General features: G+C 43.9%; 1 long non-coding RNA gene across 1 annotated transcript in view; it reads right to left on the bottom strand.

The window, feature by feature from the left end:
* LOC121090554 overlaps positions 1 to 24,247 on the bottom strand; it is a 73,608-nt gene that overhangs the window by 27,873 nt on the left and 21,488 nt on the right. Inside the window, exons 4-7 of the long non-coding RNA XR_005828611.1 lie at positions 23,149 to 23,297; positions 18,974 to 19,112; positions 18,563 to 18,798; positions 17,165 to 17,290 (exon numbers count right to left, since the gene is read on the bottom strand). This is a non-coding gene — a long non-coding RNA (uncharacterized LOC121090554). The remainder of the gene's footprint in view (positions 1 to 17,164; positions 17,291 to 18,562; positions 18,799 to 18,973; positions 19,113 to 23,148; positions 23,298 to 24,247) is intronic.

The raw sequence follows: 24,247 nt of genomic DNA, 5'->3' as shown, positions 1-24,247 counted from the left end.
CAGGCAGCAAACATAATTATACAACAGATCAGAACAGCTTACATAATGCCCTTTATAGAAACCTGCCTTACCTCAGAGGCATATTAGCATTTCTTATGGGTTTAAGGGGTGAGGGATTAATTACAGATTTTCAAAATATGCCTAATTACATATTTACTGGCGGAATAAATAATTCACGTTTCATAACTCACCATGAAATGACTACTTTCTTTTGAAGATTAAAAATTCGAGGCTTGAGGAATGTTAAAGTTCAAACTCTGAATAAAGGCTCCTAATCCTTTATAGATTGGCGTTTTACTCACATGAAAAATACAGCAGAAAGTCGCTCTTTTACCTGAGTGACTTGTAGACCCCTTGAAATTTCTCACTTGGCAATCTATCAAACGAAACGAGCAAAACATTAAAAATGTGATTTGTTCATTTACTTTGGCGTTTTGGTAGATCATGTAGGATTCAGGGGAAGCACCTAAATTACCGGAGAGCGTAGATTCCCCAAACCTTGGCTTTTGCCCTGGGCAGAGGCGGGAGCAGCAGCATCCCTCCGAGCAGCGTGGTGTGGGCAGCGGCTGGTACCCTCCTCCTGGGGCTGGCACGGGGGCTGCTGCTCTGCCGTGCGTGGCGGTGGCAACCGGGGACTCCTCACAGCCTCGCTAGCGAGCGTGCCTTTAAACGCTTCATGGCATTGGGTCATTTGGAAGCATAAATCAACTTGCCCCTTTCCTGACCTGCCCGAACATACAGCCAGTGGTTTCCTCTGTTCTACTTTATTTTAGCCAGAGTTAGCAAGGAGAATATCCCTTCGGCATTTAGGGAATATACAAATTATTACAGAAGAGCAAATAGCTGCCTCCAGAAAGGAAATAACTGCTTCTGAGCATATTAAAAAAAAAAAAAAAAAAAAAAAAAAGCTGCCTTCAACAACAATAACTGCCATGTTTAGCAACTACAGATACCACAGGAAGGAAAGCAGGAAGGGCAGACCCCACGTGCCAGTACAACTGGTCTTGGTTTGGGTATTGGTAGATTTACAAAGGAGGAGTAGGTTGGACAATCCAGCCCAGTACTGCTTCTGTGCACATATACATGACAATCAAAATCTATCCATGCCAGTCCTGGTACGTTATGGAAAGTGGAAAGGGCAGAAGAATCACTTAGATGAAAAAAGCAGTAGGACACAGAGGGTAAGTGACCTGGCTAAGTCATCCCGCGGTCACCCTGGCACAGGGCAGCTACCTAAGGGATGCACAGGAAAGACTTCTCCTGGCCATCTCATTCTTTCCCCCACCTTAGTTCTCCAGCTTTGTGATAATCCTTAAAATAAAGCCAATACACCTTTAAAAAATAATATTTATAGTGTATAGCAATGGAGTCTACCCACACAACTATCAAGATGCCCAGAAAACAAGGAAATACACGTTGACTTATCGCGTAGCCATACCTGTGATTAACTTGCAGACGTAAGTCCATGAGTTTTGGACAGGTATATGAAAATAGCATATGAAAATGCTAGTCAGCATTTTAGCTCTTCAAAAGAAGAGCTAGGTATGTAGAGGAACATAAACAAAAACAAACTGATGCTTGGCAAGACTCTGGCCCCAGTTTAGCTTTTTCCTTTTGTGCCACCTTGTGTACGTGGCTTAACCTTTCTGTGCCACGCTTCCCTCAAAATGCTACCCAAGCTTATAAACAGCAATGATTAGGTCCAGTCTAGTTATTGATACAACTGAAGCAGGTGGAAAAGCAGAAACCCACTCTCGTAATCAATTTGGGAATAGAAATTTTATTTTCATTTTGGAGCAAAGGCTTTACTTTTTCATATGCTTTACACATTTTTCAGTATTCAAAACCTAAAGGTCTATGGAAAAAAAGTGTTATTTTCTTTTTCTTAGAATAATGCCTTACTTTCAGTCCTGCTTTCAATAATAATTTCCATAACAATGTATGCTTTAAAACAGGAGGCAATATTCTGGGGAAAACACTGGTAAGATTGGTTCAACCTACAGAGATGACTCCACTGTAAAATTCGGTCTATCAAAACACCCAGACAAAAATCTGTCAAACTTGCCCAGACAAAAACTCACATATTTGATCAACACGCAGCTGTTGCTTTTATTAATAATTGCATATCAGCAATATTTAAGTGTAAATACATAATTTAACTTCTAAAATTATTTAAAGCCAGTAAAACACTCTACAGTGATGGCATCAGCAAACGGGAGAGCGCAGGCAGTGGTAGCAGGTGGCAGATGAGGGGCAGGTGAGCATCCTTAGCCGTAACTACAAGCAGTGAACACCACTGGACAGATTTCTAAATGTACTGCAAGCCATTTAAAAAGTCTTCTCCCTCTCTCGCCCACACGATATTAATTACCTGTGCCAGCTTGTGCTAATTCATTTTCCTTACACCTCAGTTAAGGAAGATGGTACTCTCAACAAGCGGCATCAAGACAGAGAGTAAAGAAGCTACGGATACTCCGAAACTGCATTTTGGGGGCAGGGGGAGGAGGGGGGGGAGAAAGAGTAACACCTGTAAGTTACGCTTCCAACTCAGTGTCATTCACTGAGTCATGTAAATAAACATCCAGCCGGTTTGGTCCCCAACCCCAGCCTCGGTGCGGCAGCTCTAATTACCCATCTATAAGCAATGCCGACAAGTCATCGCTCAGCACCGCACTACGCCTCACGGCCGCGCGCTTTGCATCCTACCTGGGTAAATATTAAAATGAATATCATCTACTATATTTTCAGGGTAAAGTTATCTGCAAAGCCCAGTGATTCATGAGCTCTCTGAATGTACATAAAGTGCTTTAGTGAAAGCATTTCCTAAGGGCCTGATCCAGTCATGCTTCTCAAACCCTCCGCAGCTGTCTAGACTGGAACAGAAAGGTCATTCAGCCACTGAAGGCCAATCCATCACTCCCCTTAAAAAAGAAAATACCTAAACTGCTCCAAAGGTTCAATTTGTGGATCTGGTGGGGAGATACTGAAAGAACAGCCAAGGTCCCCTTCCCCAGGGGGACCAACACAAAGCCCAGACCCTTCCTGGGGCTCGTCTCAAGGATCCCAGTGGGAAGCCAGAGGGTCCCAGGAAAATTCCTGCCTTGAAGCACATCTTTTGTAAGCCTCCTCTTTTTAACAGGCCAGTGCAACAGCGTAAGGAGCTGCCGCGCTCTTCCACACCGGGGCTTGGCTCTCTGCCTCCCCTCAGCACTGGGGCGGCTCATCTGTGCAAAATCTGGAGTTTGCCTGTGTCCCACGATAGGAAAAGCCAATGCTCATCCCAAAAGACTCTCCCCCACCCGGTAACTCAAGGATGGATGATCCCCCCTTTCTCCAGGCCACGCATAGCCCCTTCGCTGCCCTGACCCTGCTGACCCGCCTGCCACAGCAAAGCCCCAGGGTGGTACTGGAGGTGGGTGCTGCTGCCTCCTCCATCGGCAGATGGAGACATCCAGGTCGCCGCTGGGCTGCAGGGAGATGCTCCCCAGCTGGGCAAGCGTACATCCCTCTACCACCCCTTTAGCAACGGCACACCAAGCTGTGAAACACCCCTATACCTGGAGGATTGCCTGCGTGCTGCAGGCTCAGTGGGTGACTCCAGCTCCACTGAGCTTGGACAGCTGGGGCCGAAGGAGCCTCCACTGGGGCCAGCCGGGAAAGCCCTGCAGGACATTGCACAGCCAGTGAGAACGGGGCATTTCTCCACTTGGAGCACCGGCAGCTCGCCGAACTGCTACGGGTCAGCAGCAAACGCGGCTGGACATCATCGCCCCGGCGAGCGGGCGAGCTCCCTGAAGTGGGGGGAGCACAGAGAAGCCAGCGTGGGGATTGAGTGTGCGGCTTGAAAAATGTATCCCAGCTGCACTCCTTAAGCTGCAAGCCACGGCCCAGTTGTTTGAAATCACAAATGTTTTTGAAGAGGCATTTCTGGGGTCCGATAGGACCTGCCTCCTCCAGACGTGGACGTTTCAGAAAAATAAGGGAGGGAAGGAGAAAAGGAAGGGCGACCTCCTCCTGGATCTCATCTTTTCCATCCAGATTTCAACCACTAGGACCATTACCAAATAAAATGTCAACTTTTTTTTCCCTGTGTTCATTAACCTTTGATGCTTATTGTACAGCCAGTTTCAGTGCTCACAGGGGACACGGGAGGCTCAGATCACAGCATCCATTTCACTCAGGGCTTCGGCACAACTTGAACCGCGGTCCAGAGAGGAGGGAGGGGAAGGGAGGGAAAAGACTATTAGACCAATCCTGCCTCTTCAGCGGTTTACATATTTAATAAAGATTGAATTTAGAGAGACGGGGAACCCCCAACTTAGTAATAATTCCCTTCACAAGTTCTACTATAATTAAAAAATAGAGGCAAGGTCATGACGAGTGCTATTGAAAATAACAGACAGACCTGTAATTATAGCAGGGCCAGCTAAACCAGGGGTTAAAGGTCTCTTAATACTCTGTCAGCATTTCCACTATAACCCCTCAGTTTCAGGGGTTTACAGCTCACACATAAATATTTGCTGCAGGCCAAAAATGGCCCTTCGAGGGGTCAGCAAAAGGAGGTAAATTTTATTTACATATTTATAAAAAACGTTCCGGCTCCGCAGAAGCAGCGTGTCCCTCACCAGCACAACTCGTGGGGACAAGGAGGGACCGCCAGCGGGTACGGGGTGGGCGGAGGAGCTGGAGATATGTTTTACCCACAGCAAGTGGCTCCGAATCCACAGAAACCCTGTACAGAGGCAACGGTCTGCAAATACCGTATATATTATAAAGCTGAATCCTTAAATAATAAGGCCGTATTCCTAACATGAATTATACAGATAATCACTCCCACTGTTCAGCCAAGCATGCACATAAGTCTTTGCAAGATGAAAACCTAAGGCCTTGCTAGCATATTGGTTTAACTTAAATCAGTACTTTAATTGATTTATTTAAGGCAGTGCCAAACCCGGTGTGACTCCCTGATTTCTGCCGAAGAGTAGTTTATTTCAGTTTAGTTTTAAAAAGTATATCTTGACTCCCCCTGCCCCCCCCCCCCCCCCGAAACATTCCTTCCTCCCGTTTTCCTATCTCTGTATTTACGTGACCCTGACTTGACATTAGTTCAGTGCTTAAGGATTAAAAGAGGTAAACCGGCTGTGACCTTTTCCAGGGCTCCTCTCCTTGAGGGACTGAACCGCTGCCAGTGGTACATGGTTGGAGCAACCACTGGCACCCCCGAAACACAACTGCCTACAGGTTGGGGAACTTAAGCTGCTGCTGCCAGCCCTGAAAATCCTATTTTCTTTTCTTTAAAAGTCTTCTACAAAGCTTCTGCTCCTCCGGAACAAAAAAAAAAACCCAAAGAGCACACCTCACGAACCCAAACCAACATCATCCAGAAAGCTCAGCCAACCACACCAGCAAACAGCGAGTCCCGAGTTATGGAAAAAACCCACAACACAACCCCTTCTCTCACAGTGACATGGTAGATAAGCCAGCCTCCTGGCTCTGGGGAGGTTATCTCACCATTTTCCAACACCTGCCCTCGGCCATCAGAACGAAGCCAGCTCAACTTGTAGCAAGAGCATCTCCATGACCGGCTGGCTCAGCCACCCTGCCCTTCTCGCGTGGCCGCACTTCGTGCCAGCTCCGCCGCCTTGCCTAAATGATCTTGGATCTAATGAAATCCATTTACTAGAGCTTTTTGATGGTCCAGAAGTGAAGAGGGAAAAACTCAGCTAAAAGGATTAACCAGGCAAACCCCTCCACAAACTATTAGTTTCATCTGCACCTAAAAATGTCATGAAATAATACATTTCTTTCCCACACTAACTTCAGTGTGTTTTTCAATATGATCCTAGAGGGGCTTGTTTGTTGTTGGGGGTTTTTTTTAAGTGAAATTATAATGAGGATATATAACTTTTTTTTTTTTTTTTTTTTTTTTTTAGTTTCTAACGAAATATTTATTGTGCAAGACCCAGAAGATAAAAAGGATGCAACTGTTTTTCTTGGTTTGTTTTGAGGTTATTTACTTAGGACTAAGCACCTCATTTTTCTTGTGTACAAAAAGTAATTATGCAGTCAAAAGAATTATGGCCTGCATACTTCAAAACATATGAAAAATGTAAAACTTTATTGCATACATTAATTTCTAACAAAGGACGTCTCCAGCATCAGTGTAACTGGTATAAGGCAGATAACTGATGTATGGTATATTTGTTGATGTTCCTCCCAAATGGGTTTTATAAAGGCAAACAAACAAATAAACAATTTCTTTCGTTATGTCTCTCTCTCTCGTATAAATTTCATCAGCCTCATACTGTAGGCTTAGGGGAGGGGGTTGTCCGTGGATTTATTTTTTTTTTTTATTAAGCTAAAATATTCTGCTCAAGCAATCTGTTCACCACACTTGCCTTTTATTACCTTTCCATCCCCTGCATTTCTCAAACCAGGCAACCCCAGCTCCTGCCCGCGCCACTGCCCGGGCTGAGCCCAGCTTCCCCGCCATGGCAGCTCCCCCGGGCCCCCACCTCAGGGCAGGCTGCCGAGCCAGGATTGCTCCCGACATCCTGGTCCAGCAGCTTTCTGTGTGCCTTTGGAGTAGAGGTCTGCAGAGTACTGTTATTTTTCTCCCCCTTTCCCCTGGCTGAAGTTCTGTGAGCGGGGTAAGCTCATTCCTACTAAATCAGCTGGGCTGGGAGGCCAAGGCAGGAGTTGTAAAACCAAAGTTCACAGCATCCTTATCTTTAGCTGAGCCACTTTAACTTTCTAACTATACATCTGGGTACCATATCCAAGAGGAAAAGGATGGCCATTTAAAATGTCAAGAATAACTGCAATCAGTTCTTCTCAGCGCCTCTCTTGAAGAAACAAAACAAAATTGAAGAGTGAAGGACAGATTCAAAGGAGTCCTACTAAGTGAATTAAAAAAAGTTTTTTTACATTAAGATATTAAGACAATGACCTAATCAAACAGGGACCTAATTTCCTTCCAATGCATGTGTTTATATGCTCCTGCCATTTTCAACCCAACAATTATATACATATATATGTAAATTCATTGTGGTCAGGCAAACCCTCTGCTCCACTGATAGATGTGACATAACACCAGAAGTCCAGTGGAAAAAGGATTCATGGCATCCGACAAATAATACGCACAAATAAACACTGGCAGTTTCTATTTCAGTCGTGCAGTTACCACACTAATTCAGCCAAACACCAACTCCTGCAGCCTGATTTAAGCACAGCCCATTTCAGTATTTCACAGTGCCTGGTCAGGATTTAAAGGCTTTAGGGAGAAGCTTGGCAGCTTCTCTTGGAGAAGATGGCCCTGCTCGTGTCACGCTTCTGGTCTGCTCCTGGCATGGCTGGGCACCAAACGGGAGAGCTGCTGGGATGGCATCGCCAAGGCTTAAGGTCTAACATAATTCATGCCGATGTGGTTCCTTTGTGTCTCGGTCCTCGTTTATAGGGTCTGGGCTCAGCCAGGTGTATGGAAGTCTTCAAAAAGCATAGAAATCCCCAAATAAAGTTCTGGCTTTGACCTCTCTCAATTTGAGGGAAGTTTGAACTTGGTGTAACCTTGAGGCCCATCTTTAATTGAAGTGCAGTATTTTGGGAACGCAGGGAGAAGGGGAGGGGAAGACCTTTTTCAGGTTATACCTAAGCCATGAGGATCAAGCAACCCCGACGGCTGGCAGCTCGAGCGCCAGCGAGCCCCCCCAGCCCCTCAGCTTGCCGAGCCTACTTGCTACCTTGAAAATCAGAAGCTGCAAGTCTCCTTCTTTTGCACCTTCTTTGGTCCTCTCTCCCGCGACCCATGAAAAAAGCTTTCAGTGTTTCAGACATACTCATCACAGGTATCATGAGAAAAGCGGACCAGCGCCCGCTCTCAATGGCCTGTTTGTTTTGGGGCTGAAATCTATCCATTGCCATCTCAGGCGTCCATCGGCTGAGCCACCATTTGACATGCCTGGCCCCAACAATCACAGGGGCTTGGCGGATGAAAAATGCTAGGATTTCATTTTATTGCGGGGATATCATTCATTCTTGGGAAGGTTCAAAAGTACATGCGTCAACTTATGTCATCAGGGTCAAACAAAGTGGCATGCAGAATCATAGCCAGATCACATCAGTGGAGGGGTCTGGAGGAAGAGCCAAAGAGTAAGGAGAAAGAAAAACGTTTTTTAGGATGTACCCTGGATCACTTCAGCAAGGGGAAAAGGGCAGGAGGTGAAGGATCCCCCCTGAGCACGTTGCCCTACCTGGCAAGCACTGAAACGGAGTTGTGCTGATTTCACCGAGATTCCCACCGCTTCTCGCCCAACGACACACCGATGGGTAAGAGCATCAAACAACAATGCCTCCCCAATCACCAAAACGTGCCTCCAGCGTACACCAGCGAGCCCCCACGTACACACAGACTCGCACCATAATAGCATTAGGTGCCATTAACAGGCTTTAGCCTTGTTTCTTTTCAGTGGGAAAACTATTTGACATCCCTCAAGCCCAGGCTCAGCGCTGCTTGACCCTTTCCCTTCCCTGCCTACATTAAAAGAACAACTAAATCGCTGCACACAGAGCCAGCCAGCCCCTCCTCGCTCCAGGTGTCTGTATTTTACTTAGGGCCCCAAGCTTGATTCAGCTCATACAGTTTCTGACAAGCTTCAGCTGGCCCTCGTCACCGGACAGGCAGATCAATTAACAGAGGGATTTTTCTTCCCCTAGCTCTCTTCCTGGACCTTTAACCCCTTGTGTGTCCTAATGCTCTATGAAAGAAGGGCAGAAAGCAAGCGCCAGAAAAAAAGAATTGCCATTTAAAGCCTTTCTTTTTCCTCCAACCCCCCCCGTGCTTTTGCTTTTTCTACCCATCTCAGAATCCCATCTTTCTGTCAAGATGCTTCTGATTGTTCAAAACGTCTCCTTTTTTTCCATCAGGACTGAAAATTGTAAAATTCCCTTTCCCTCTGTCTCTTCTTTTTTATTTTTATTTTTCTTAAAAAACCCAAATTCTTTATATTTTGCTACCAAAAGGGATGAAGTTTAATGTTTTCTCTGGGGTGGAGAATTCTTTTCCACTTGTTCACTTTTCTTTCTTTTTCCACTGCACCAATTTTTCCAGATTGCCACGTGGAAAGGACAAATTTTGGCTAAAGAGGCTAAGACCAAGCCTGTAGCTGATGCTCTGCAAGCTTTCTGGAAAAGTTACCAGAATACAAACGACATTTTGTGGATGGAAAGGAATGGAAAAAAAAAAAAGGGGGGGGAGGTGTTTACAAGAGACCAAGGCTAAAAAAGTGTATGTTCAAAAACTACAAAATAGAAACCAAACAATTTCAAACTGGGGAAAAAAGTATACATGGTTACAAATTGCCCTATGAAAGAGAAACAATGTCAACATTGACAATTTTATTTTGCAATTTAATTATACCTCCATTTGTCTTTGGTGAGTGTGTACGAGAGAGCACGTCAGTGGCATGAGAAGCTCCTTCAGCAACAGCAAAACATAATAAATAAATTTAATTGCTAGTGATAATAATTAGACATTTCTGTGAAAAACAGTTCCCAGAACTAATAAAAACTATTGAGAAAAATAAATGTAATGGGTACTACAGGGAAATCCATTTAGATGCATTCCGAGAGATAAATAATGTAAAACTGATGAGGGTTTTTTATTATTTTTTACTTTTTGGAAAAACCCCTCCTACGGTTCCTTAGGAGAAGCCTATACCGCGACTCGTACAAATGGGTTCTGCCCATCACTGTAGTAGCAAAGTAGTACCACAGCACTAATGACAATAACAATTAACGATATATAATAAGCACCACGCAACCTGTCAATCTCAGAAGGCTGCAGCAACCCCACGGCACCCAACAAAGCCCGGTGCGAAGAAACAAGCGTGGCTCTTCCTACCAACAGCCCTCACCTGGTAAAATACATCTCAGGGTTAGCACAGGGAGGCCAGAGGTTTAACTCTTCCCTGGAGGAGGTGATGGTTTCCCAGTACCTCTCCTCTCCACCCAGCTATGTCTTAGGCCAGGGTAGGAAGAAAAACACGGATGAAAAATGCCCCGCTGCGGTGGGCACGACGGATGTGAGGCGGCAGGGGTATCGCCTCCCCTCCGTGCTTTATGGTGCACCATTTGCCTAGCAAGGGAGCGAGGAGGGCGGCCGGGAATCTTTCGCTGCCCTCGGGGAGCGCTTACCAAGGGTTTGGGAGCACGGCACTATTTGCTGGATGGATGGACGGGTGCCGTTCAGTGTCTGCAACGCTTGTTAGAAAGCACCAAGTCGCTGCTGACACAGGCTGGGAGGGCGGTCAATAGCGGCAAGGCAGGGATGCACAAAGGAAACAATAAGCCAGGGGAAGCCCAAAAGGATAAATTTGGGTAAACAGATGTAGCGAAGAGTGACAGAGGGGGAGGACTCCCTCCCGGAAAGAAATGGCTCCAGAAGGAACATGGCAGGATGGTGGCTGCTCAGCTACACATTAGCTCTGTAGCTGGTACGGGTAACTTCAGTCCTTGGGATATGTAAACAGGGGGATATAGCCTAGAAGCCTGAGGTAATATTATCTTTGTCCGTGGCACTGGTGTGACCACTAATGGAAGAGCGAATGCGGTCCTGATGCCTATGTTTCAAGAGGCTGTTGATAAATTAGAGAGAAGAGCCAAGGGAATGGCTAAAGGACTAGAAAACACTGGGAGGATTAGAAAACAATTGTGAGAGGCTCAAGAAGCTCAGACTGTTTAGCTTAATAAAGAAAAGGTTAAGGAGTGACTTGACCACAGTATACAAGAACCTTCACAGGAAACAGAAATTTGATGGAGAGCTCTTCAGTTGAACAAAGACATACGTAAAACAAGATCTAACGCCTGGAGGTCGAAGCTAGACAAATTCACACCAGAAATTAAGGGGAATTTTTTAACGGTGAGAGCACTCAGGAATGGGAGCAGTTTGCTGAAGACTGGGATGGCTTTGCTGTCATGGTATTTTAACAGCAGCTTTGGAAGGTCTGCTGAAAGATATAGCGACAACCTTCAAGGAGTCCTGTGGTCTTTCCTAGGCAGAAAGGCAAATTAGATAATGGCACTGCTTCTTTCTGCCTTTAGCAACCAACAATTTATAATCTATGTGTTATGTCTAAACATTCATAGCTGTCTTCACTGATGTGTAACGGTGTGCCTGCTATTGAACCCCCCCCCCCCCACACTTTTGGTCTGTTCATACTCTTAAACTGTTAGCAGGGAATACGGAACACGGCGCTCAGACAATACACGTGATGCTCAAAACTTTTTAATACACTTGTTTCTTTCAGATCAAGCCTGGTTTGACAATGCCAAACACAATGACCTGAATTTTTTAGAACTTTACAGTGCAAGCACAGAAGTCCAGCGACCCGTTCCACCTCTCCCTTTTAGAAGGATGATGATGCCCAAATTTCACTTTTTTAATCTGAGCATAGAGCTTGTCAGCAATTAATCCTGCTGTCCTCAGAGGGTCCTGGAGGAAAGCCCAGCGGGTATAAAGAAACAGGGTGTTTTTGAACAGAGTTTGCAAATGTGCCATTGCAAACTTAAAAAGCGAACTCTCCAACATGCATAACTGTGTGATCAGTGCTGACCTACTCTCAAACCTGCTCTCCATAAATTCATTAAAATACGAGTCTAACGAGCAAAATGAATGCATTCTTCTACCAAGGCTTTGATAACATTCCTGAGAGTATGCCTTTCATTTTTACCTCTCCATCCATCCCTGCAATGCTTCGCACGCACAATTACTGCAGACTGGTTTCTTGTCGAATCAACACGGTTTGAAGATAGTGCCCCTTTGAAAGTTAAAGCTAGGATGAGCAGTGCAAGGGGCTGATCAATCCTTTGGTCCCAAACATTTGTCAAATGGGATTTAATGAAAGAGGAGTGTCCTTGCTAACATGCTAAATCCAGCCTGTAATCCCCAGTATAACAAGAAAACAAAGACGTTTCCATCCCCTCTTATATCAGGAATAGAGATGGGATGATGGAATGATGTGAACATAAAATAATTGTACACACAGAAGCTTATGCAAAAAGGCTTTGTTCGGAAGTGCTGGAAAGCCACTCACCCCGAAACAATGGGGCAAATTAGCATGCATCCAGCCCAAGGGTGCAAGCGGCACACACACGCACTCCCGGTGACGGATGCTTAGCTCTTGCTGGGAGGTCACCACTAGGAATCTTTCTTGAGAAGGCAGCATGTCAGATTTCAGACACTTTCCCTACAAATGGGCTTTTGCAGCTCAAAGGAGGTGGTGGGGGGGAGCTTTTCGATCCAGATAATAAAGTCCATTTACATGAAAAGATGCCGCTTTCAATGACATGATTAATTTCGGAAATACCTGGCATCTGAATGAAGCAAAGACTTCAAGAGATGACTGATGATGAGAAAAGATAATTAGGCAAATGTCAAGAGTCAGTGTTTTGATTGGTGACTGAGAGGCTGGTCTGACTAGGTTATCGTATACTCATTCCAGATGGAAATGAAAGGTCTTTGTAGGGAGAGCAGGGCGATCCGTTCATGGTTAAACATAAACTCTGTTTAAGCCCAGGTTTCTCCTTGGCTTTCCTCCTGGGAAGCCCTCCTACCCCAGCAAGCGCTCTACCTGCATGGTACTGGAGCAAGCTTGCCCCGTTTGAACCTTATCTGAATTATCTTGTTTTAAACCCGAACAATTTATCTTGCATTTCATTACTGGAAGGCTAGGGTGGTCTTAGCCTTTCCAAAACATCCCAGGCCATCCTCTCCCCAGCTCTCCAAAGCTGGAAGATAACACAGCCATTTTGCAGAGAGGGCAAAAGACAGCCCCGTTCCCAAATGTGCTGAAATACCTCTCCTCAGCGTCTCACCGAACGCCCAGGGTAGCCACAGCCATTAAATGCTGGTGCCCTCCACAGGGCAGATAAAAACCTGAGGAGGACGCGGGGACCCCCAGGTGGTGTACCCTGACAGGATCGCCCCGGTGAGATTGACGGATTATCTCCCCTTCAGAAAAGGAGGCATTCACAAGGCCTTCTCCCTAATCCATCACGGTGCTCCAGCAAGCGCTCCCCATCACTTGCCCCTTCTCCACGCACGCTGCTTTTGATTTGTGGGATACGCTGGCTTTGTGCAGGAGCATTTAATCCTCAGCAGGAAAACCGCTGATGCTCAGAGACTTCACTGGCTTTCCCAACCGGTTTTCAGAGGCACTCAAAGCACCGCTTGCTTCATCTCTCTATTGTTGGGGTGCAGGCCAGACATCAAGCCTGGTCCATCACCTACTGAGCCAGCTGCTGGCAAAGACCTCCTTGGCGAGGGCAGGCTTGAAAGAGCAGCCGACGAGGCAACAGTCTGATAAGTCATACCTAATTTGGCCAGCCATCCAACGCTGAGGCTGCTATTAGTTAATCTTCATATAATTTGTTAAAGTAGGCTTTATGAAGTACTGGAAATAATTGTCTCCCTCCCCCCTTCTGAATCCCGTGGCCGTGCACGGTTAGGGGTTTAATAACAGACTGTATCGCGCAGTCAGAAACGGCGAAGGTTTTATAGCAGTGCATTAGCCAGAGGTGGATAACCTATCTCTAGAGGCTTGATTGACTGGAAACATATTCTTAGCCTGCTTAAAACTGCTTAACGTGTGTCACGGAGGTCCCCCAAAATAAAACGTTCAGTGTATTTAGTGAAACTCTACACCCTAAGTACATGTAAGGGCACTGTAAGATACTAATTAGGTTGTAACATAAAACACCGTAAAAAGCAAAGCATGACATAGAAAAAAAAATAAATGTTTAAGCTCTGGCCAGCTCTTTCATGTTAGAGAAATACATTAAAAATATATTCACAGCAAATATACTGGGGCTTTGAATAAATCTGTTCCTTATAGCAGCCCATAGCTGGAAAGTACAGATATTGCTCATTACCGAGAAGTTTCTACTTAACATTGTCCTCAGATATTAGAAACTACCCTTATTTACTTTTCCTTAAAAAAAAAAAAAAAAAAAAAATCTGCTATCGCTAAGACCAGCAAATGATCATTACGATGACACTGGTTAAAATATGTATGCCCAGCTTTTTTCCCCTCAATCTTTTTCCCAGGAAGGATGAGGAGAAGAGTGATACCAGATGGAAATACTGATTCTGCATGATAGCATACAAAACCTACATCATCATCGTTTTGGAAGGGTAACATACCTCGGAATTTTCCCCCTGCAATCTAAAATTAAAAGTACTGTTCAAACACCTTCTGCTGAAACACTAGCAGGAAGTTGGTTATTTAAGGTGGAAGTCTTCACGGCTATCTCATCTCTCTCATTCACGAACTACAAAAGCAATGTATAACGTCTTTTTTTAGCATCTATAAATTCTGAGATTTTCAGTATTTTGTATTTTAAGCATTAGTTGCCAGTCAAAAGATCTCCTGCGTACTTAGGCATGTTTCTTCTGTTATCTAGTGCCACTCAGCCATACCACATTTAATAAATTAGAAACACTACCTCCTTAATAATGTGGGAATTAGTGCAATTTTTAAACATTTAAGAATATAATTATTAACTATTAACAAAAAACGTGTGTGATGTAAGGAAGTAGAAATGGGCACTGTCAAGCTTAAATTTAAATTTAGCAAACAAAATTAAGCATACATATATAGTTGTCTAGAAAGAAAATCTAGGTGAGATTGATCCCGATGCCTTTATAAACATCTGTAATGTTACATACACATGTATATAAATATATAAATATATAAATATAAAATTTACATTGTACAAAAGTAACTGTATAGATTCAAATATTATCATTCCACTACCAAAAGCTACCTTCTGAAAAGGCCTTGCCATTGTTGCACATTACTGAAAGGAATGAAGTGCTAATTTAATAAATATGTCGCTAGCTGTGTTCAAACTAAACACCCTTAATGTATGTTTGTTGTTGTATGTGCATAAGTTTACAGATTGCAAACCCCCTTCCTAGGAAACAAGCTGCATTTTATCAATGCATATATTCTTCTTGGGATTTTATGGTTCTGCTTTAATGTGGACGGTCACTTTCCCTCCTTTGTTTGGAAAGGTACAGTTTATATTTCTTCCCAGATTTAGCATTTCCCTTGAAGGTTTTTGTGATTAACAATATAATATTTTTATTGAGTTATTTCACACACAAATGACTGGGCCCGAAGGGTATTCTAGGTTTACAAGATTTTACTAATAACTATGCTCCCCTTTGTATTAAAGCTGCTAATTAGTGCTTTTAAACAGCTCAACATTTAATTCTTTGAAGGCACCATATCAAGGGCTGATATAAAACTGTTTATGTAGAAGGATATATAAAATAAGAAGGTGTTAAACCCAACACAAATTGAGTGGCAGGGGGTTCCCTAAAGTGCTAATTTTATGTTTGTTTTCGTCTCATTTAAAGTTAAGATGTCTGCATTATAACAGTGATGTGTAACATGCTTTACATACAGATTAAGCAAAATGTGTCAATTTATGAGCCTTATTTGCCTGGAGAGGTAGCCACCAGTAGTTTCATCAGTGATTTTACGCATGTCTGTATACATATATATGTGTGCACGTGTGTTTTCGGATGTGGGGGTACAAAAGTGCGTGTTGTGTATACATAGACGTGTGAGTGCCCATACACACACAAACACGTTTTTATGTCCATATTAGCTAGTCTCCGTATGTCCCTGTAATTCAGTGATTACAGAAAACGCAAAATGAATTAATTATGTGAGCCTGCTCATTTTAAAAAATTTAAATATTTCATTTCATTTAAATATACTGTGAGATTTTAAAGCCACGTTTTGTTTAATTGGTGTTGCTAAACTGAACCGATTTATACACACTGAGGATATTAGATGGCTCTAATCGAGAAATAAATGACTTGTGAGCTACATTTTACCCTTCTTTTCTCCAAGTTAATCTTCAAAATGTCCCAGAAATTCATTAAAAACATGGGAATTTTCACTCAAAGTGCTGAATGAAAATTGAAAAACTGCTTCTCGGAAAACTAAAGATGAAAATTTCCATTTTTCATCAAAGCCGTTGTTCATACAACTACAATTTCAAGCACTGCACCGAACAAGATTTTAAAAATAACCTTGTGAAGTGAATTTCCAAGTCTCATAAGGAACCGTGAATTGAGTGAAAGTCTCAGCTATCCATCTTTGGCTGACCCCACCTCACCCCCTGAGAGCACCACCGCTGTGCTCCATGCTCTGCAACCACTTGTGGAGGGGTGGCAATTGTTTTCTGATATATCCCTATATATGTCTATAAGACAACACAGCTTCGTGCAGACACGAGAGACCAGATCCTGGAAGCGGAAGAGCTCAGTGCAGAATCCCACCCGAGCTACATGGTCCTGGTGAAATTAATCAGTTTACAGGTCCTGAGCTAGTACAGGTGTACTCATTTCAGGGTTCACGTGCAAAACTGATGAGAATTTATTTATGCAACCTAGCGGCTGTGCATAATTATGTGCTAAATGTAATTTACATCGTACCAAAAGTGTCTGGTGCAAACATTAAGATGGAGAATGTCGCTAAGGTAAAGCCGCAAGAGGGGGTAAAAAAATAAGGAGAACTATCTATCAGGTAGGATAACAAATACATTAATGTCATCTCTTTAACGCTGTAACTTATTGCAAAGAAACGGAGGTTAAGAACTAAATATCCACCCTTTGCATTGAACAGTAAACTTTTTTTGAGAGCTCCCTTCTTAAACGACATTCAGTTCTGCCTTTTCACTTTCAATAGGCAAGTATGAGACATCAGCATCTGGCTACCCTGGCCAATGTACAAATGCAGGCTAAAAATAGACTTTCCCCATAGATATCAGTCTAAGTAAACTGCCTGTTCATGGAAAGATGATAATGTAAGGAGAATATAAGCAACTGCATCTTTGTGGCATTGTTACTTCAAGAATAGTGCTTCAGCACTATGTTATGTTTATTTGGGCAAGCATTTTTCTCTTTTGTAGGATGAATCACTTATTTTGCAACCAATACTACAAATGTTTTGGTCTGTTTATTTTATATGTATGTACGAAGGCAGTGGGTGGAAATGAACTGGCTAAAGTCAAGATTTTCTTAGCATGATCTTGAGTAAAATCCAGAGTGGCTTTTTCAAAGTCTATTTCAAAAGGCCCATTAAAGCTTTACCTCATTCCCAAAGTATATGATCTGCTGGCACTGTCAAAGCAGAGGTAGTAATGCTGTCCCCACAGCTTCGGGAGCAAGCACCAGCATTTGCATCTGATTTATGCACCTCACCACATGCTGAAGTACCTAGAAAGACATGGATATTGTTTTGTGTTCAAAATTTAAGGTGAAATTACATATATGATACTTTACAGTTGCCACGGCATTAGAACCTAAAATCCACGGATCTCTCATTTTCATGGTCTTTGTTTCCCTATTCCTCAAGTCAGCCTCCCCTGGAGAGCCTCTGGGAGCAAGAAAAATTGGAAAGTTGCCCTGACTCTCATTGTGCCCTGACACATGTGTTGGTATGCTTCAGAGCAGCCTAGAGGCAGCTTCGAAAAATAACATCTGGCAGTTTGCCTCCAAGACTTGAATTTATCCTACCAAACTTGAGGCACACGCACTGAGGCATCTTTGGTGGGAGCCCATCACTTTGTTTCCTCTCTAGGCAAGAAAGAAAGGCAGACACATCCAAAACGGGCACCCCCGAGGCACACGTGACTTGGTTTTCTTTCTAAATTAATCCCATAAAAGAAAGAAGAAACGCAGTTACGATGTGAATGCTGGACTGAATAGAAATGGGAGAGCAGCTCTGCCACTTCTCCTTGTTGTACCTTGGGAAGCATAGCCATTAACCCACTGGCGTGAGCGCTTCTACAGCAGATCGACGGGCGCCACTACCTTTTACTGTACAGTGTCAAAGAGCTGTCTGCAGCCCAACATTCAGAAAAGTCCATAACTGTCTGTCTCTGTATGGTCTAAGTCATTTATATTATCATGAGATGCACCAGCTTCTCCTTTGCTTCTGTGTGAACTTACTGTACTGAAGAGTTTCCTTGTACTACCGCATGACAGCCCAATTCCTAATAAATCCCACCTGACTGAAATGAATTAGGTCTGGGAATATGCGTTCCAGATTATTAACCAGCACCTTTGCAAGTAACTTACCATCCACATTTATTAAAGATATTGGGTGATAATTTGTGCAGTGTTCTGGATCTCTCTCTGGTCTAAGAATTATGGTAATTAGTGCTCAGAGAGAGGATGTCACTCGTATGTTTCTCAGGGTGCAGAGAACAGCATATCATTACACTCCTTTTAGATTTGAGATGGATCGCTCTAGGGCTGTTCCTATTTTTTAACCTTGGCCAGCTGCGCCTGGACAGAGGCTTTGAGCAGGTCGGGGACCTGCGCCCCACCTCCACCGTGGGGGACAGCGGGCTGCTTGCGCCGACCCGGCCCCTCGCTTCCAGCTGCAAAGGAGAGCAAAGATCTCTTGGACTGGGTTTCAACTTCAGCAGGCATCTGCCCCAGAGGAAACACCAGGTTTGATGAATGGCGTGGAATAAAAGGTACCTGCATCGCCTGTGCGCAGTGCCGGGTGGGACCCCGTGGTCATTCTGAGGGCTGTGCGAGGCCACTCGAGGAGGAAGGATCAGTGAGGAGCTCTGCCGGAGGCCGGCACAGGAACGGGGCTGGTGCCATAGAGTCGCTGCTCTAAAAAGCCTTCTAAAATGGCAGGCGGTAATAAACCACCTTCTTCAGTAATAAACCACCTTCTTCGGAGGCATCAGAAAGCAGGTCTTCAAATTCTAGGAGATAATTCAAGAAAGAAGAAAATGATAAACTCCCCCAGGAACTGAAACATTAAATACAGTTCCATAAATGGACTTTCACTGCCCAAAGTCCTCGGAAGCGCACCTGTGGTGGTGCCAAGCCATCAGTCTGTCCCGATTACCCAAACTACCAATAATACTAAGGGCTTACTAATAACACGTGCATCTCAGAGTTCCAAGAGACTTCAGCCATGTCCTTCACTGATGTTACACCAATCCCGCAATGTTATCTGAAAATCTCTGGCCGTTAAGATTCCTCTGCCGGAACATGATGTCTTCATACCACTTTCCTGGAAGAGAAAGTAATATACGTTGCCACATCTTCATTTCTATGTGCACTCATGCAGACACACAAAGGACTGTGATAACAGTACCGTCAACTCTGTTTTCTTCACCCCTCTGTAAAACTTTTCCTTGCCTTATTTCATAGCTAGTCGTTAAACAGTGCAATAATTTCCATGGTGCTGTTTTGGGGGACGAAAAAAAATAATCAACTTTTCCCTTCAACAACATACTCCTGCTTGACTTTCATCAAAGAGTTAAACAGCCAAGGGCTTTTAGCATCTCATTTCACTTACACACACAGGCCATTATAACCTGCATAAACAAGGATGACAAGTTGAGATTAATGAAGGTCCCAAAGTGACAGAACAATTTAATTGTCAGAAATCATAGGAGGTGAACTTTGCCAGTGTATTTATATAAGGCTGCCATAGTCTAAAAACTTCCCTAATTGATTATGACCAATAAGTAATAACACTGGAAGCAGTTTTCTGGTATACAAATAAGAAATGACCCAAAACAGTTAATAGCGGTATTAAGATGCGTAATATAAGAATATTAGACTGATAAAATAAATGACCAATAACGCTCTGCAAATAATTGCAGTGTTTGCACTTAAAAGTAGAGCAGAGCAAACCGCAGCTCTGACGAAAGTCAGATGAAATGGTCTGGCTTTAGAAAAACAACTTGCAACCACCAGGCAGTGAGCCTTACAGTGATATCACAGCAGCAGGATCCACATGGATCTGAAGTGCAATGCTGTTTGCTGTTCTCTCTCCCCTGCCTTACTTTAAGAAACTTCTAAACTTTTTTTTTTTTTCAAAAAAAAAACTCTCTTAAAATTATGGTGCCTTTTTGTTCAAGAGGAATAAAACCAGTGCCATGTAAGCAAGCACACGTACACATGCAAATATCTGATACTAATCAAGGGGGGGCAAGCCATGCAAAGTATCACTTTTAACCTTTGACAGAGTCACCAGGTAACTCAAAGCTCAAAAATAAAACCCGCAGCTCTTTGTCTTTTTGAATTCCACGTGCTCATTCAGTTGTTGCCTAAATGAGACAATTGCCTTTGGAACTCGCCACCCCAACTGGAAGCCTGTTCAACCTGTTCCCTGGCCTTTCTATGATCGTATCTCCTCATTTTTCACTTCCACATACCCTGTCTTATGTTCCACTTACATCTTCTAGTCAGGCTTCTCCAATGATCCCAAGCAAATCTTCAAACTAATTTGAATGATAACTCTTAGAGAGCTGGAATAACCTCTTTTATGTTTTTCTTCTTCTTTTTTTTTTTTTTTTCCTTCTGTTTTTTTTTTCGGAAGGTAAGTAACTAACTGTGCTGGCAGTATTCCCTCTTCTAAATATAAAGAATATCTTTTCATTCCAGTAATATTTTACTTAAATGGCTGCCAGGGATGGCTGTATAATTGATCCTGCCTTTGAGCAGGAGAACAGAATACATGGCCTATGGAATTTCCTTCCAGTCTTACATTTCAATGATTCTCTAATGATAAAGGAAAAAGGCCGCACTTAATGCATTTCGCTCGTACCACCTCATAACTGTCCCTCCACACGGCTAAATCAGACTCCTTGCACCATCTTGCCCTCTTAGTTACAACGGCACGTGCCAGCTTGGCTATTCCAAACCTCTCCCAGTACGCCAGCCCAACGGGATGGGATGCTGCGGACCAAGGGCCGCCTCCGTATACATGCACTGCTCCCATTAGATCAAAGGGAAAGGTAAATATAGCTGAGGGAGAAATTGTCTCCATATGTCACACGCAGCCTAACTGGTGTTTTATAAAATGATACTTACTGTCACCAGCAATCTGTGAAAACACTCCTGATTTCCACGGGATCTTCCCCTTGCTACTCTTTTCAAAAGCTTAGAAGAAAGTTAGATTCTTTTCACAGGAATTTCTGCAAGCAGAAAGTCTACGCTTACTTTTCAGCAAGAGCTGGAAAACCTCAGTCCCAAATGCATTACATGCTTTTGGAGTTCAGAAAGAAAGTGCCCACATTTCAATTTAGATTAGTTAGACCCATCTTGATAAAAGCTGAGGTCTGACTAACCTTCCTCAGTGCCGCTTTGAGCAGGGCATACGCAGCATTAAGGGCAAACTCCTTCCTCTCCAGTTTAGCTTCTCCTTGATGAATACATTATCTGCAGGATTTTTAGCAGAGATTTTTTTGGGGGGGAGGTTGAAAATGGCCAGACAAATACTTTGTGTAAACCTCTTTCAGACAGCAGATAACTTATAGCTGCTGCTCGGCTGATGGATTTTGAGAAATGAATATTCGAAATTCATGGCGTCTTGGCTGATCCCTGATGTATTTTAATTCTTTGATCAGATAAATGTAATTGCTTCAAAAAAAAAAAAAAAAAAGTGTCTTGAAGGACTGGGAAAATGAATTCAAAATGTGCTTTCAGAATCAGTTAAGGTTATTTACAGATAGGCTGGGCTTCTACAACCTTTTCCCCCGTAAAATCTGTCGTGTGTTTATTTACAGAAGGGAAGGGAAAGGAGCACAGATCTAAACACCAAAGGGTTAACCAAATGTACTTTTTTTGGGGAAGGCTCAGGTCACGCCACTCTTGAGCCAAGGTACGCTTTCAAGACTTTTATCATCATTAAAATCCTCACCGATAACAAAACCAGAGCTCCTTAACCTTCTTACGTCACCTCCCGCTGGAAGGTCGGGAGCCCAGCTCGTAACAGGGTTGGGAAGGACACGCCGCAAACATCATGGTTTGGCTCCGGCACTTGTACTTGATAAGTCCAAAACAGCCCGCTTTGACAGCCCCTTTATATGCAAGCTTGAAAAATAACCTATTTAGCATTCCCCAGGCCCAGCACATGATTTCACTGGGAAACTATGCAAAAGATACTTTGGAAATAAATATGCACAAGAAATTACAACTCCGTCTGAATGACCCCCTACCTTGGAATGTCTAGAACTGTGAGAATTATAAAGTCAGGAAATATGTACAGGCCTAGTGCCTTGAAAAGTTACTATTCCTTATTAGGAATCTGCACAGACATGGAAGCAGGAGTTGTATAAACTAAAAAGAAGATTTTTTTCCTGTCGCTTACATGCCTAGTCCTTGACCTATCCCATTTATAGTTTCCTTTAAGATACTATGCATTGCAAGTTCATTTGTTTCCTAGTAGTCCTCCAGCAGTGATCTTCGGACCCAGCCAGCACTGCAGACGGAGCAGGGCTATGTAAGCAGAAGCTCGAGATTTATATGCCTGTAAAATCACAGGTATTCATTTATATCACTGCTAACAATTTTGAGCTCTGACTCTACAATTTCCAGGTAAAAGGTGTCCTTACTCTCTGTCTGAAAATCTTAAATGCAGACATATAAGAACTGTTTAGTCTGCTTTACTATAAATAGGAGGTAATATGTTATTTCAAACAAAAAGCATACCATAAACTACGCACTTAATTTTGACAGATTGTGCTTTCCTATATATGGCGTGGTCCTGCTGTGCTTTCATGGATCAAACTCCCATTGACTTCAGCTGTGTCTCCTAACAGTGCAACTCCAAATATTGCCTTTTGTTATACTTCCCACCTTTGAGGTTTTTTCCTAATCCTTTTCTCCACATAAAAGTACAGTATCCTGCAATATCCAATTGTAGTCTTGCACAGGCAACACAAAAGCCTCTCAAGAGCTGAAAAATGCTTGCAAGAAGAAATCCTCTCCATTCCCTTTCCTCTCCCCCCCCCCCCCCCCATTCCAATGACACGATTAGACGATCCTCCAAATCAGGGAGAACATCACTGCTGCAGATCACCCCCAAAATCTGCAAATGAAAAACAACTGCTTCTCCACTGGGGATAACGGGATAACCCTCCGGCCAACATTCTGCTCTGCCCCCCCCCCCCAGTTTGCAGTTGAATTGCATGGTGTGTTTATTCTTCTAGTGAACAGGCCCATTATATGACTTAAAAGTGCTAGTGTACACAGCCCTGACATGTCCATTACATCCACACACACTGATACGTAGATTACAGAGAAGTTCAGGTTACCCAATTAAGAATTTGAGCTGCACGTTGGAAACCAAGAAGCAGGAGGGAGCTCTGGATGGAGTATTTCACTTTGCACGCTGATAAAGACACCGTCTGTCTGCAGAGTGTTGATCCACCGGGTCCAAACAGCGGCAATCGGGAGAGAGGGACTGAAGAGAAAACTCCAAGCCCAAATATAAAGCCAAAATGCTGGCTCCTAGCTCAGCCTCTGAGAACTGGAAAAATGAGGCTGAAAAGAGGCGATGTGGCTTGTCCTCCTGCCAGTGCAGAAGTGCAGCCTGCAGGATGGGTGCAGGGAGAAGCAACCACAGGGGTGCTGGGCATGCCCAGGGCAGCCCGCCTTGTCCCTGCATCCCACGGCCGCTTCACATCCTGCCTCCTCGCTTGCACCGGGACTCACGCCTTTGGCCAAACAGCCCACGTAGCCAGCGACACAAACACCAAGTTAAAATCCAACCCCAGCCCTCACAAACCAACCCTGCTGTACCAGGCATCTGGCCCAGCCAGCACTTACTCCCTCAGCGCTTCCCAGCTCGGGGGCTGGGGCGGATTCTGCCACGTGAGCCTTTCGGATCCGAGCCTACCATTGGTTATCAGGGACCATCAGCTTTAATGAAAATAAACTAAAAAGTACTGCAAGAGGTTTTCTGAGCCTTTCGTTAAGCTGAAAACCTAGGTGTTGTAACTGCCAATGATGTCGAGTGACTTAGACCTGGAAGACTGAGAAAACCCCTCCGTGGGCAGGGGGGGGCAGGGCTGTTGTCTTCGATGTGGCTCTTGCAAGGGGCTTGAGCTCCAGCTACGCATGCTGTGGGCCGGCACGATCGCTGCGTGGGAATGAATAACTCATGTGCTATGGGGCAGCCGCGCATGCTCCCGCTGCTTTGAGACTTCTTTTTTTCCCTGGTAAGGTGCGTGTCATGAATCATTTCAGGTTACCAGGAGATCCTCCGCTGACTTCAATGGGAACAGAACTGAACCTTAAGCAGTTGTCAAGGAGGACACTGATAAAGGCAGCTCTAGCCGCTTCCATTTTATTTAAAGATGTTGTTACGTGCTTTGACAGTTCAGCCCTGCACATTTAAACATTCGGTTACTG

Source organism: Falco naumanni, chromosome 6, assembly GCF_017639655.2.
Source record: "Falco naumanni isolate bFalNau1 chromosome 6, bFalNau1.pat, whole genome shotgun sequence".
NCBI classification, from domain to species: domain Eukaryota; kingdom Metazoa; phylum Chordata; class Aves; order Falconiformes; family Falconidae; genus Falco; species Falco naumanni.
This window is presented reverse-complemented; position numbering and strand designations above follow the sequence as displayed.